Source organism: Zalophus californianus, chromosome 13 (assembly GCF_009762305.2).
Source record: "Zalophus californianus isolate mZalCal1 chromosome 13, mZalCal1.pri.v2, whole genome shotgun sequence".
Taxonomy (NCBI): domain Eukaryota; kingdom Metazoa; phylum Chordata; class Mammalia; order Carnivora; family Otariidae; genus Zalophus; species Zalophus californianus.
Window position 1 is genome coordinate 46,604,711 of NC_045607.1, and position 12,973 is coordinate 46,617,683.

A 12,973-nucleotide genomic window follows, 5' to 3' on the forward strand; every position below is an offset into this window, starting at 1 on the left:
CTTTTGCCTCCTAACTCGGATATGCATTGACTGTCAGATTTTTTTTTTTTTTAGTGCTTATGCTAGTTAATGTATGGTGTTCGGCTGACTGCCTGCTTGTGCTGTACTCTGTGGAACAGTTGATCTTGAAAGATGTCCTTTATTTCCCCTCATTTTCTGACTAGTTTGGTTACATCAGTGTTGATTTATTTTGCACTTTTGACAATCCAGATTTTTTAAAGGATTGATCACATCTCAGAAACTTTAAATTAATGAATTGGATGCTGTAAGTAGAGGGACACAATCATATCTAAATCTCTGTATTTTCTTTTCTTTGCCCCGCCCCTCATCTTTTCTTTTTTCTCCTTTCCTTTCTCCCAGAGCATAAATAGCTATATCTCTGTTTCCGCCACCTTAAATACAAATGTGCAAAGAGATGCACAATTAAAAGAGCTAATTAGAATTTCTTCATTTAGTCCCACTTGTGGTTTGTGCTCTGTTTCCAAGGCAGGGCTCTTGTGCTCACCTGAACCTACTTAGGACGGATTAAGACCAGCGAAATGAGGTCGGTAAGCACTGTGACCTCCTCCAATTTTGTTGGTGGTTTTAGGCCTGTTGTAATTTCACTGTGCATCCAATTGCATCTTCTGTGGAACTTCATCTTCCATCAAGGGAGAATCATTAATTAAACTTAAGAAACACTTTGGTGGGGGCACCTGAGTGGCTCTGCCTCAGTGGGTTAAGCATCTGACTTCAGCTCAGGTCATGATCTCAGGGTCCTGGGATCCAGCCCAAGTTGGTCTGCGCTCAGGGGAGAGTCTCCCTGTCCCTTCTCTCTCTCCCTTGTCCCTCCCGCCACTCATGCTCACTCTCTCTCTCAAATAAATAAATAAAACAAACAAACAAAAAACACTTTGGTGGGTTAGTGACTGACCAAATCTCTGTTTTTAAAGAACTAGCCAGAAGTGAGGTGCACAGTGATTTGGTGCACAGATTATGAACTGGACAAACCTGTACTTCTGATTCAGGTTCTAGTACTGGGCTGCTGGTTGGGCTTGGGTGAATTGGGTTGAGTCTGAGCTTCAGGTTTTTGGGTATTTTCTAAATACTTATTATAGGGATAAAAGTACCTCAGAAATACTGTGAAGATTAGACATATACATATATGTATTTATAAACCATATAAAGTGTTTAGCCCAATAAAGTCTCAATAAATGGCAGCTTTTATTATTCTTATTGTTTTGATGCTTTATTCTTATCATGGAGTTGGCTTTTAGTGCCCACAGAATACTAAATAAGCATAAGAAGTAACTTAAATCCAGACTCAAATTTATCAAAGAAAAAAAATAAAAGAATTGAGTTTCAGATAATATTTCCTTCCAGCTTTACAGAGATATTAATCATTTTTAGTTCTGAGTGGTCAGTGATCTTCCTGGAAAAGCAGAGTGGGTAAGACATAGCCTACCCACGGAAGCAGATGAAAGGAGAAACATTATGAGCCATAAATGATTTACCTTTACATTTTGTGTTTCATGTAATTTTGAAACAGTTTCATTAAAAAAATATCCATGGAGAGGGGTGCTGGGTGGCTCAGTTGTTAAGCGTCTGACTTCGGCTCAGGTCATGATCCCAGGATCCTGGGATCGAGCCCCGCATCGGGCTCCCTGCTCAGTGGGAAGCCTGCTTCTCCCTCTCCCACTCCCCCTGCTTGTGTTCCTGCTTTAGCTGTCTCTCTCTGTCAAATAAATAAATAAAATCTAAAAAAAAAAATATCCATGGAGAAGCAGAAACATGGAAGAGAAATTGTAAGGAGAAAATTTTTTTTTTACTAATTTTCATTTGCCCCCTATTTCCCGCTCCTTTTACTCATGGCTCCAAATTACAGAAAGTTCTGCATTCTCAGGTGTAATTTTCACAATTGCGTTGATGGTGATTAATGGGACTCTGGCTCGGTTATACATTTCATCATTTCACTATTTAAGGTTGAGAGATCAGTAAGCAATTTCTCTTCATTGAAAGATAGCTCAATTAAAAAATATCCAATGATAACTTATTTGTGAGGTTATTTTTCAAATATCTTCAAACTCACTGATTTTGGAAAAAGGTAGATCATCGTATTGTTTGTCATTTGTCTTTGCTTAGTTTACTAGGTAAGCAAACAAGAGAAAATTCCACCACTCAGAGGAAAAAAAACACATTCAGGAATGTTTTCCTTTACATCTTTTTTTTTTCCAAAATACATTCTAGGGCTTCAGGTTAGACAATTTTTTTCTTTTCTATTAGATGCAGATGAGGCTGGTAGTCAAATGATCATATTTTGTCATTTCAAAATTGGGAATAAACTGTAGGCATTGTTTTGTAGTCTTTTTATTCAGCCAGCAATATATCACGGACATCTTGGAGAGTCATTACATATTCTTCCAAGACCCCATTATTAATGGCCTCGATAGTAGCCTATTGCCTGACTGTGCCATCATTCATTTAACCAATACACTTGGCAACCTCTTGATGCAATAATATTGGGGATATTGTAAATGGAGTCATTTGATTAATTTATTCATATCTGCATTTCCTCTGCATTTCTCAACCTGATTTATTTGCAGCCCTGAGAAATGGAACACATTCTGTTTTGCTCTGAATGCATTGAGCATAAACTTATACTCAAGCCTGAAATAATGTGTGTGTGCCTCGTGTGTGTGTGTGTGTGTGTGTGTGTGTGTGTGTGTGTGAACACATGTGGTATGGGGGTAGAGGAGAGGTTGGGAGTAACTTTGACCACAATCAGAGCAGATAAAGACAAGAGCAAGAATATATGCTAATCCTTTGCAAGCTTCTAATTGCCTCACAGTTTCAGGTTGGGAAATATCAAAACCATGTGGTCATGGCTTTTTGTCATGAAGACGTTTTAGAAAGAAAAGAGAAAAAAAAAATACAGGAACTCTAGTTAGAGAGTAACTTCTTATAAAGTTTTTATTATGTGGAAAAGGAAATTATATTCAGCCCCCAAATCATTTTGCTCTACTAAAAAAATGGGAACAGTGCCCGCTCTTTTCTATTTTAAATGCATAGATCTAGCACTTGCTTACCTTCTGGAGGCTGTTAACAACCAGAAGCATAATCTCTATATAAACACAATGAATGCTATAGATTCCACAGTTCTTTTCTTTGGCATTTTCATCACATTTTCTCTTTGGCATTGAAACATTATCACAAATGAAAGAAAAAAATGTGCAGGTTTTTCCTTTTCTTTTTCTTCTTTTTAGATCAGCTTCAAAAAATTCAGAGAGAGAAAAAAGTTAGTTTGTTCTCAGGTACAATGGCATCTGAGAGTTCACAACTTTTCACTCTAATCACCCTTTTCTTTCTCTGAATGTTCATGGCTAACATTCCCAGCGAAGAGCCTCCACTTGCTCATCATTCTCTAAGCCCTGAGCAACAATCAGTGTGTACTCATGTGGCAAAGCCCTGGCCTTTCCTATCAATTCTCTTGACAAGAATGTTGTCAAGTCTCGTTTGTTCTTTTCTGAGCTGATGAACTTATTTCAGGAGGCTGGTAGTTCTATTTCACATCTGTCTCTGATGAGACCGTGAGCCTTGAGGCTCTGTATATTCTTGGGTTTTTGAAGAGACTTAGCAGAGATTGTGTGAGATAGGCTTTGATAACTGCAGGCACAAGGTACCCATTCTCCATTGTCCAAGGAGTGCAGAAAGCCCCTTTTGTGTGTGATGAAGGGGGCCTTAGTATGCATGACAACCTCTGTTCCCTAATTTCCTTTACTGCCTTTTATTTTTTTAAGTGTGTCAGTGGGTAGATAGCTCTGCTACTGCTGGATAGATGGCTACCATTTTGCTAGATGAATAATATGTCACAGGCTCTCCAGCATGTCATGGACCAAAAATCTTGAAGAGTTCTAAATGCTGGTGAAATTGCAGACCCCGATGTTGACGATTCAACTAGTTCAGACAATAAGTCTTTATGCAGTGATAACCACATATTAGAAAACATTTTAGCTAAGTAAGATATTAATTCGGTGATTTCCACCTTTTCACAGCTTGGTAAAATGAGAAAGGCAAAGGCAAAATACCAGATGATCTCAGTGTAATGTGGTAAGCTCTATGATGAAGGAATAAGTGGTGGAGGGGTACTCAGTTCTCCACCATTTTGGAGATTAAGGAAAGGCATCCCAAAGGATAGGATTATCCTTACTTCCTTTTTTTTTTTAATTTTAATTTTCAATTTGGGTGTCAGAATCTATTTTCTCATTTTGGTGTGGCTGTATTAAATTTAAAATTTCATATATGGGGACCCTCAGTCGGTTAAGCATCTGTCTTCGACTCAGGTCATGATCCCAGAGTCCTGGGATCGAGCCCCGCACTGGGCTTCTTGCTCAGCGGGGAGCCTGCTTCTCCCTCTGCCTGCCACTCCCCCTGCTTGTGTGCTCACTCTCTCTGACAAATACATAAATAAAATCTTTAAAAAAATAAAATAAAATTTCATATATGAATACAGCATATGTGACTCACAGACACCTATAATTGGACAACAGAAGTGGCTAGTTCAGAGGCGTTTCAAGAATCCCCAGTTCTCTATCTTATTAGCTCAGTGACCTTGGCAACTTAGGAGCTCTCTCATACTCATTTTCCATGTGTCCATACTCATGCATGAGTCCGTACTCACATATCAACTGGGAACAATATCACCTCCACGCAGAGTTGGTGAGGTATGGATGAATCTCTTAGCAGAGTGTTTTATATTTTGGGGATTCCCCACAACACCTTTATTTTCTGCTTGTGAAGAAAAAAGTCACCCTTTGGATTTTAGGCAAGTGATAGCTATACAGCTCGCGTTACGCACTCAAGTAGCATATTTCTTCATCTCCGATTGTTTCCATCATCCTTACTATGACACACCCATTTAGGAATCTTGTCTGTATCTCAGGTTCCATTCTATGTTCTCATCTCGTATTTAAGAAGTGTGATGTTGACTCCACAGCAGAAGGGTAACGATTATGTAGGAAACACATCAGGCAGTCAGGAGCAACAGTCTAACCAGGGATAACACTACATACTTGGGTCAGATTCACTGAATGCGGTATCTATACGGTGTGTTCTTGGATAAAGGACCTAAGACATCAATCACGAATTTTGCAAAAAGTATCCATTTATGAGGAGTTGGGAATGGCAGATGAGAATAAAGTTCCAGAAGAGTAACAATGTTGCCTACGTAGGTATGGTGGTCTCTGTCAGACACAGATAGCAGGAATCCTGTTTTTGCTGCACATTCTGTCTCTTTGGAGAAATATGAATGTTCTTGCTTAGAAATATGTATCATTGAGAGTTATATTTAAGATTAAAGTAACACGTGCAAAATCATGGGCTTATTTGCTGCTTCTTGACTTGGTCTTCGTCTTTATGGTGTCTAATGAGGACTCTATCGCTGTGTAGCAAAGTGACCTTTGTCTGATCCCCGACTGCTCTGCCACTGAGATTTTCCATCTGGGGCTCTTCCACTTTGGATTTTATGTGTGGATTCCTGATTTTATGTGTGGGGTAAAGCATTTGTAATACCATTGATTACATGTTAATGAATCCTATTTTGACTCCAATGTGTATATTTACACAAATTAAACACTTACCAGGGCATCCCTGATTCAAATGAAACCAAACAAAAACAGAGTTAGTGCTGATCTTTCTCTTTATTCCGATTTAATGCCATTCCCCGCCCTTGGTTTTTGATCTTGCTACTTGCAATTCTGAAGCAATAGTGGCTAAAGATCACAGTTCCCTTTTAAATGCCTTTTTAATGTGTTGATAAGACATATTCATTGACTTGCACTGTCCTCTCTGGGCACTTTAACAATTCATTACTGAGATAATTATTTGATGTTTATTCTAGCCTACCTGCGTCGTCTCATTTTCTCCTCACCTTGAATAGGGGTTGGGAGATGAAAACAGGGTTGTGTGTGATTATTTTCCACATTTATTTCAAACACCATGAATGTAGTTAAAATGTTGTCTGGCTAATAAATAAACTTAAAAAAATCTAATAAATGTTCCTTCTCTTTAAAGGAAAAAAATAAAAGGAAAGAAAAGAAAGAAGGGGACAGAGTATGAGAGAAAAAGAAAAGGGGATCTTTCTTTTTGACATCTGGCTACTCTGGGAATTGGATATAAATAGGAGTCATGATCCATTTGATTTCTTGATCTGACATTTAAAATAAAATCATATTTTTCAGGTCTCTTTCATTCTGTTATGCCTTCCCCTCTTTTCCTAATAAACACAACTAGAGCTTCAGAAATAAATGTGTGAAAGGGCACCTGGGTGGTTTAGTCGGTTGACCATCTGACTCTTGATTTCAGCCCAGGTTGTGGTCTCAGGGTCTCAGGGTCATGGGATTGAGCCCCATGTAGGGCTCCCGGCCCACTGGGGAGTGTGCTTCTTTCCCTTTCCCTCTCCCTCTGCCCCTCCCCCATTCATGCTTGTGCACTCTTTCTCTCTCTAAAATAAATAGATAAGTCTTTAAAAATAAATAAATAAATGTGTGAAAAACATGTGACCTGAAATCCTGAGGCAGTGTCCAAAGTACACATAATCTAATACATAGATTTCAGGAGAATTTTCTATTGTCAATGCATTTTGCCTTTCTACTCCAAATATTGGGTACTGAAGCAGTTTTTATTTTGTTTGAATATCAACAACTACATGTGAGCTTAGCACCCACAGTTTGTCAGATGGGAAGTAAGTTAGAGACTTTGGTATTGCCTATAACTTCAAGTCTTTATTCTATTGGTTTAAAAAAGGCATTTATTTTTTAAATAAATAATAATGCTTTAAAATGCAGAATATAACTAGGTATTATGAAGAGAACCTACAAACCTGAGAATCATATTGATCTGTGTTTAAATTCTGGCTCTGGCATTTCTTTGGGTTGGTTTGAGCACATCTCAAATTCTCTAAGCCTCACTTTTCTAGAAAAAAAAGTACAAAAGACGTTTCCTCTGTGAGTTACTTTAAGGATTAAAAATAATGTAGGTAAATTCCCTAGCACTTTGCCAGGCACACTAGCACTTTGCCATAAGCATCCTAAACTTGAGTACTAGTTGCAGTAATTACCTAGGAATAACTAGTGCTTTTAAGTAATTGGAACTCTTTGAATTAAAAAAAAAAATACCTTACAAACACAGAGAACTGATCACCATTAGTAATAAAATCTCTATATATGGAATCAGCTGCAGCTTGAAGGAGCCTTAAGGAGGTTTAATTTTAAGAAGCTTACCCAAATAGACCTGTAAAAAATCTACACTTCTTAATCCTAAATGTCCCAGTCTCTTGACAAATCCTGACCTTTGAATGTACCAAATTTAATTATATTAGTGGCCTTTAAAAATATATAATTTCTTACCACTGCCAAGTGATAAAGGGAGTGTCTTTCCTTGCCATAACACATATCCAGTAACATTGGCAGTGACTACTGATATTACTCATTCCAAGATCTGCAAAAGACTCACAGAGTTGAGGGAGTACTTTAATCCAAGTTTGCATGGAGAAAATTAAGGGAAAAAAATTAAGCGTATATTGTGTTTCTCTCTGATCATTTCAGGTATTATTAAGAACTTGTTTTCAGTTGCTTTCGGAGGAGTAAAAGTGAAAAAAAAAAGTGGTAGCAGATCTAAAAATCTTAGCAAATAGAGTCATGCTCTCCCTTTATAGCAATTTTGTCCTGTGCTTGAGATAGTCTAGCTTCCTTCCTCCCTGCCATCTGTCTATCCAGAAATGTTAGTGTCTACATGTCAGAGTTTCTTCGAGGTTCTAGAGATCCTCTAAAGGCAAATTATAAAATCCCTTTACTATGTTTTGCTATTAGGTTTAGAGGTAAACACCATGTATCAAGGGAGTACACAGGTGAAAGGCCTAATTCATGTGTGAGGTATATCTGTGCATTTTGCCATCTGACTTTACAGTTCTTCCTTCTAAAGGGGCATTGCATCTTGAATTTGGGTTTGGCTTTGTGATTTGCTTTTGATAACAGAATGGAACTTACGATTTATTTTTGGTAACAGAATGAACTAGAAGTGCCAGTGTGTCCATTTCAAACCTTAGCCTTAAAGAGACTAGCGTATTTCTGCTTGCTCTTGGGTACCTCTGCCATTTCATGAGTAAAACATGCCTTGGTTTGACTCTTGGTCCCAGGAGGAGGATGAGAGATGCACGAGCAAATTTAGCTGAAACCACAGAGCTACTCAACTGAGTCCAGCCCAGATCAGCCAACACCGATTTGACACACAGATGCATGAGCTAAATACATGTGTATTGTTATATGCTACTAAAGTCTTATGGTTGGTTGTTACTTAGCATGATTATGTCAGTAGTTAACAGATATAATCAGTGTGAGTTAAGGAGATAATGTACAGGTCAGAAAGATACTGTAGAAAAGAAGACCAGTTCTGGAGGTGGAGTCTGAAAAAAAATGTTTACGTTCATATCCCAAGGGAATTTGATGGGCCAAGATCCCTGTGGAGTTTGACCAAATAGTGCATGTAATACTGAGTTACGTAAACATTGCCCAGTGATAGTGCACCTTTACCGGTTGTTTTATTTTATGATGACCCAAACCATATGTATATAAAGTAAAACAATAATCAGAGAGGAAAAACACCTGATCTAACTAGCCCTGCCTTCAGGTAAGGTCTGGGAGGACTTTACGGGAGGATTCTGTATTAGGCAAAGGATGAGCTCACAGGAGAATGTTGTGGTTGTCTATAATACTGATTTCCCTGAGCCTATGGGCTTGCAGTTTTTGTGTAGACCTTATGGTGTCTCCCACAGACAAGAGTAAACATCTAGATGTTTCTATGTCTATATTGCCTCAGCTGTCTACCTACTGCCCACTGATTGGTGGGAAGAGTCCCCAGAAGTGAGCAATAGTATAATTTGTTCTCCAGGTATAAGGATTTTTGTAACTGGTTTGGGTTGCAAAACATGGTGACAATTTTCTATTTGCTTGGCTCTTTCTTCCACCAAGGAGACTATGGCACAACCAAAAATGTGAGGGGAGGTAGAAAGAGTTGTCAGATCCATGTACCTTAAATCCTCATTCCCTTTTCTAATTGTTCAAAATAAATTCCAAATGTCAACTTTACTTGAAGGCTTTCATAATCCTTTTGCATTCAAAAATAATCTTGCTTTTCTATAAACTCCCCTTCCATTTTACTCATGTTCCTTTATAACATTTCTCACTCGGTATGTTGTGTCATGCTTTCCTCCACTTATAGATTGTGGACTCCCAGAGAGCAGAGACCATGCCTTATCCACTGGGTATCCTCCAGGACAGTGTTTGTATGTGTGCAGTTAGTATTGATATTTATTCTAGCTTATCTGCTCCTCTGTCAAACCTTTAGTGGTCCTGTATGCCACAAAACCAGAACTTTATTTTATTTCCTGTTTAAGTTGGGAGCATTGTTTTCCACCATTTGTGGAACACTTTTTTGGGGGCAGAGTGAGATAACTAAATCAAAGTGTAATTTCAGTTCTGATTCAATTTGGGCTTTCTCCCTGCTTATAGACTCAGTTCAGATTCATTCCGTATACTGTTTCTTCAAAAAATTTGGACTTGATTTAACACATTCTAAAGTAAGAGAGGCAAAAACTGCAATTTCTCATCATAGAGGAAAACACAAACCAGTGAAGACTTGATAATTTGCCCTGCGCAAAAAAGATGCCTGTTATGGAAACCAAAACAAAGTGTGAAAAATCTAACATTTAATTTCTTAAAGGAAGGCTATACTTGCTATTGCTGGCAAAATTATCTAGACATGAGGAGTTGTGACATGTTACATCAAAATGTATATTAACGCCCTTTTATATCCATACACAAAGGCGTTTAAATGAAGTCATTCATTCAAAAAGAAGATTCCTGGCAAAAGTCATATATTTCTATTATTTTTGCACTAAAATTTGGGAAAATTTTGGCTTAATTTAAGCATTTTCCAATGCATTTTAATGCTTCTAGCAACATAATTCTACTGTAAAATCCAAATCAGTGGTTCTTAAAATTTCAGGAACATAAGTTTCAAGTGGAATGCTTATTAAAAATGCAAGTTTCCAGATCACACTTGAGATACTCTACATCTGCCCAGGAAATGACACTTTTTTTTTATATATAAGCACTGCAGGTGATTCTGCTGTAGGTTGTCCATGAACCCCACTCTGAAACAGACTAAATTTCCTATAATACATGTGAGTAAATTTAAGACCATTCAATCTACTAAAAGGAAATCCTCTTTGATTAAATATCTGATCGCTCCCCAGGTAAGTGACCTCCTCAAAATAGAATGAAAGTGTGGTCTTCCAGAAACCTTCCAGGTGTATCCAAAGGGGCAAGTAGGTTTCCATCACTCATCTTCCCACCAACCATCTACTGTATTTTTGTTCAGATGAGTTTTATCTTAGTTTATTTTGAATAAACTCTTATATTTAAAAAATGTTCTTAGCAAGGGGCGCCTGGGTGGCTCAGTCGTTAAGCGTCTGCCTTTGGCTCAGGTCATGGTCCCAGGGTCCTGGAATCAAGCCTCACGTCGGGCTCCCTGCTCTGCAGGAAGCCTGCTTCTCCCTCTCCCACTCCCACTGCTTGTGTTCCCTCTCTTGCTGTGTCTCTCTCTGTCAAATAAATAAATAACATCTTTAAAAAAAATGTTCTTAGCCAAATTTGTTTGAAAAAGCTCAAAGAAATATTTATGAAGCACCAGTAAGTGACAGGTGCTGTGGTGAGCAGAAATAACTTCAGATCAAATGCCTCACTGTGTCTAGAAGTTAGAAGGGAGACCGTTTGAGACACTACCGTGTACCATGCTTGGCACTTACTTAGCCTATCCCATTTAATCTTCTCAGTCATAGCAAAATACATATGGCATGATCTCATTTATGTAACAAAAATCATACACATTTAAGCATATTTCATGTATTTCCCATATATGATTTGATACATATGTTGGCAGCTATATTATGGCACAGAGACGTCAAAGGTTGAGCCCTTCTACTTTGGTTTGAATCTTGGTTTCACTGGTTTATGCTAATCCCTCCCAGTCTCAGTTCCTTCACTGGCAAAATGGAGATATGAATGGTCTGTATTTCACAGGGTCATTGTGAGACTCAATGAACTAGTCTGAGTAAAGCACATACCCCAGTGTTCTGCACAAATCAAACACTTTATAAGTGTCATCACCTTTATCTTGTGATTATATAGAGACCTCCTCTGGGATAATTCCCATAAACTGTTAAAAGCAATTTGCCCTGGGAAAGAGGGGTGTAATGAGTAGAAGGGGATGAGGAGTTTGAGGAACACTTTTCTTATTAGTCTTCAATGTCTCTGCTTAGTAACATGAGTCTGTTTTGCATCTGCAATTTAAACAATTTTTTTAAAAAATCAAAATAAAGTATTTTCAAACTCAGATCATTATGATTATAAATGATCCAAAAACCCAATAAATCTGGATTCTTAAGATTGTATTTGTGTTAGAATATACCAATGCTTTGCTATAGGTTTCTAAATTTGAATCAGTGAGCTTAAGGTTGGATTTATCTTTTTTTTTTAAAAGATTTTATTTATTTATTTGACAGAGAGAGACACAGCGAGAGAAGGAACACAAGCAGGGGGAGTGCGGGAGGGAGAAGCAGGCCTCCTGCGGAGCAGGGAGCCCAATGTGGGGCTCGATCCCAGGACCCTGGGATCATGACCTGAGCCGAAGGCAGACGCCCAACGCCTGAGCCACCCAGGCGCCACAGGTTGGATTTATCTTTTGATGTTTATTTTCTTTCTCACATTTGACTATAAGCTCCTTTTGGGCATGGTAATTTGTATCCTGTATACTATACATTAATAGCTACTTTGGAAAAACATGTGGACTGGCACAGATTCACAGGATTCCAAGGATTTATCTTTCAACATCTCTGTTATTTAATTTGAAATTCATGAAATGACAACAGAGATGTTAAAAATGATGTATTTAAAAATTTTTACATGGTTCCAGAATTTGCTTCTTATGTTTCCTTTCTTTTTTTCCCTCCTTCAGCAACAGCAACCCCCCCTTTTTTGTGTGTCTACTATAAAGACAGTAAGTCCATCATCTATGAATAATTGTTGGTACTGCTAATGTATTCAAAGCATTTGGCGAAGCTACACTGTATAGTGAGACAAAAGAGAAACACGGGGCTATTAATTACAATGAAATGCATCAATAATATTTCAGTGATACAATACCGGTAATATTTTAAAAGTGCATAGTTGTCATATAAATGGAAAGGAAAGAAAAAGCAGTATTGGGCCTTCAGAGAGAAGAGATTTTGGTGGAGGCAGGTGAAGATTTGGATTTTGACATATGGGTAGGAGAGGAATAAATATGGAGGACCAGGGAAGGCCGTCTATAAAGAGAGAATGATGAGGACCCAGATGTTAGTACAAGAGAGCACAGCAAATGTGTCAGCTCTTTGTTTCCCTGGTACTCTGTTTTCTACGATCTACATCAGAGTCAATAGGGGTACTTTTTAAAAATGCATATTCTTAAGTCCCACTGCCAACCTACTAAATCAGACTTCGTGGAGGTTATACTCTTTAATTTGCTCCTCCAGTCATCTTATGAATACTTAAGTTTGAGAATTGTCCATCCCCTGATGTTATTTTATGAATAGTAAAGTTTGACAACCTTTAGGTTAAATATTTCTGAGATAAGTGTATGTTGTTTGGCAAAAAGCAAAGCAAAACAAAACAAAAAACCCTTTTCATGGTTGCCCTTTCTCCAAGAATACAACTTTATTTTAGATTTATTTTAAATTTAAATTTATTCAGACTCTCTCTTCCCCACTGTCTCCCAGTATTGATTTTCACGTTTCTTCGGAGAAGAGTTCTCTAGCTTCAGAGGCCAGATGCCATCAGGCCAGAATTCTGTGTGTGCACAGGGTGGTGTTGTAGTTAGGGATCTTCCAGCTGTTTGGTCGACA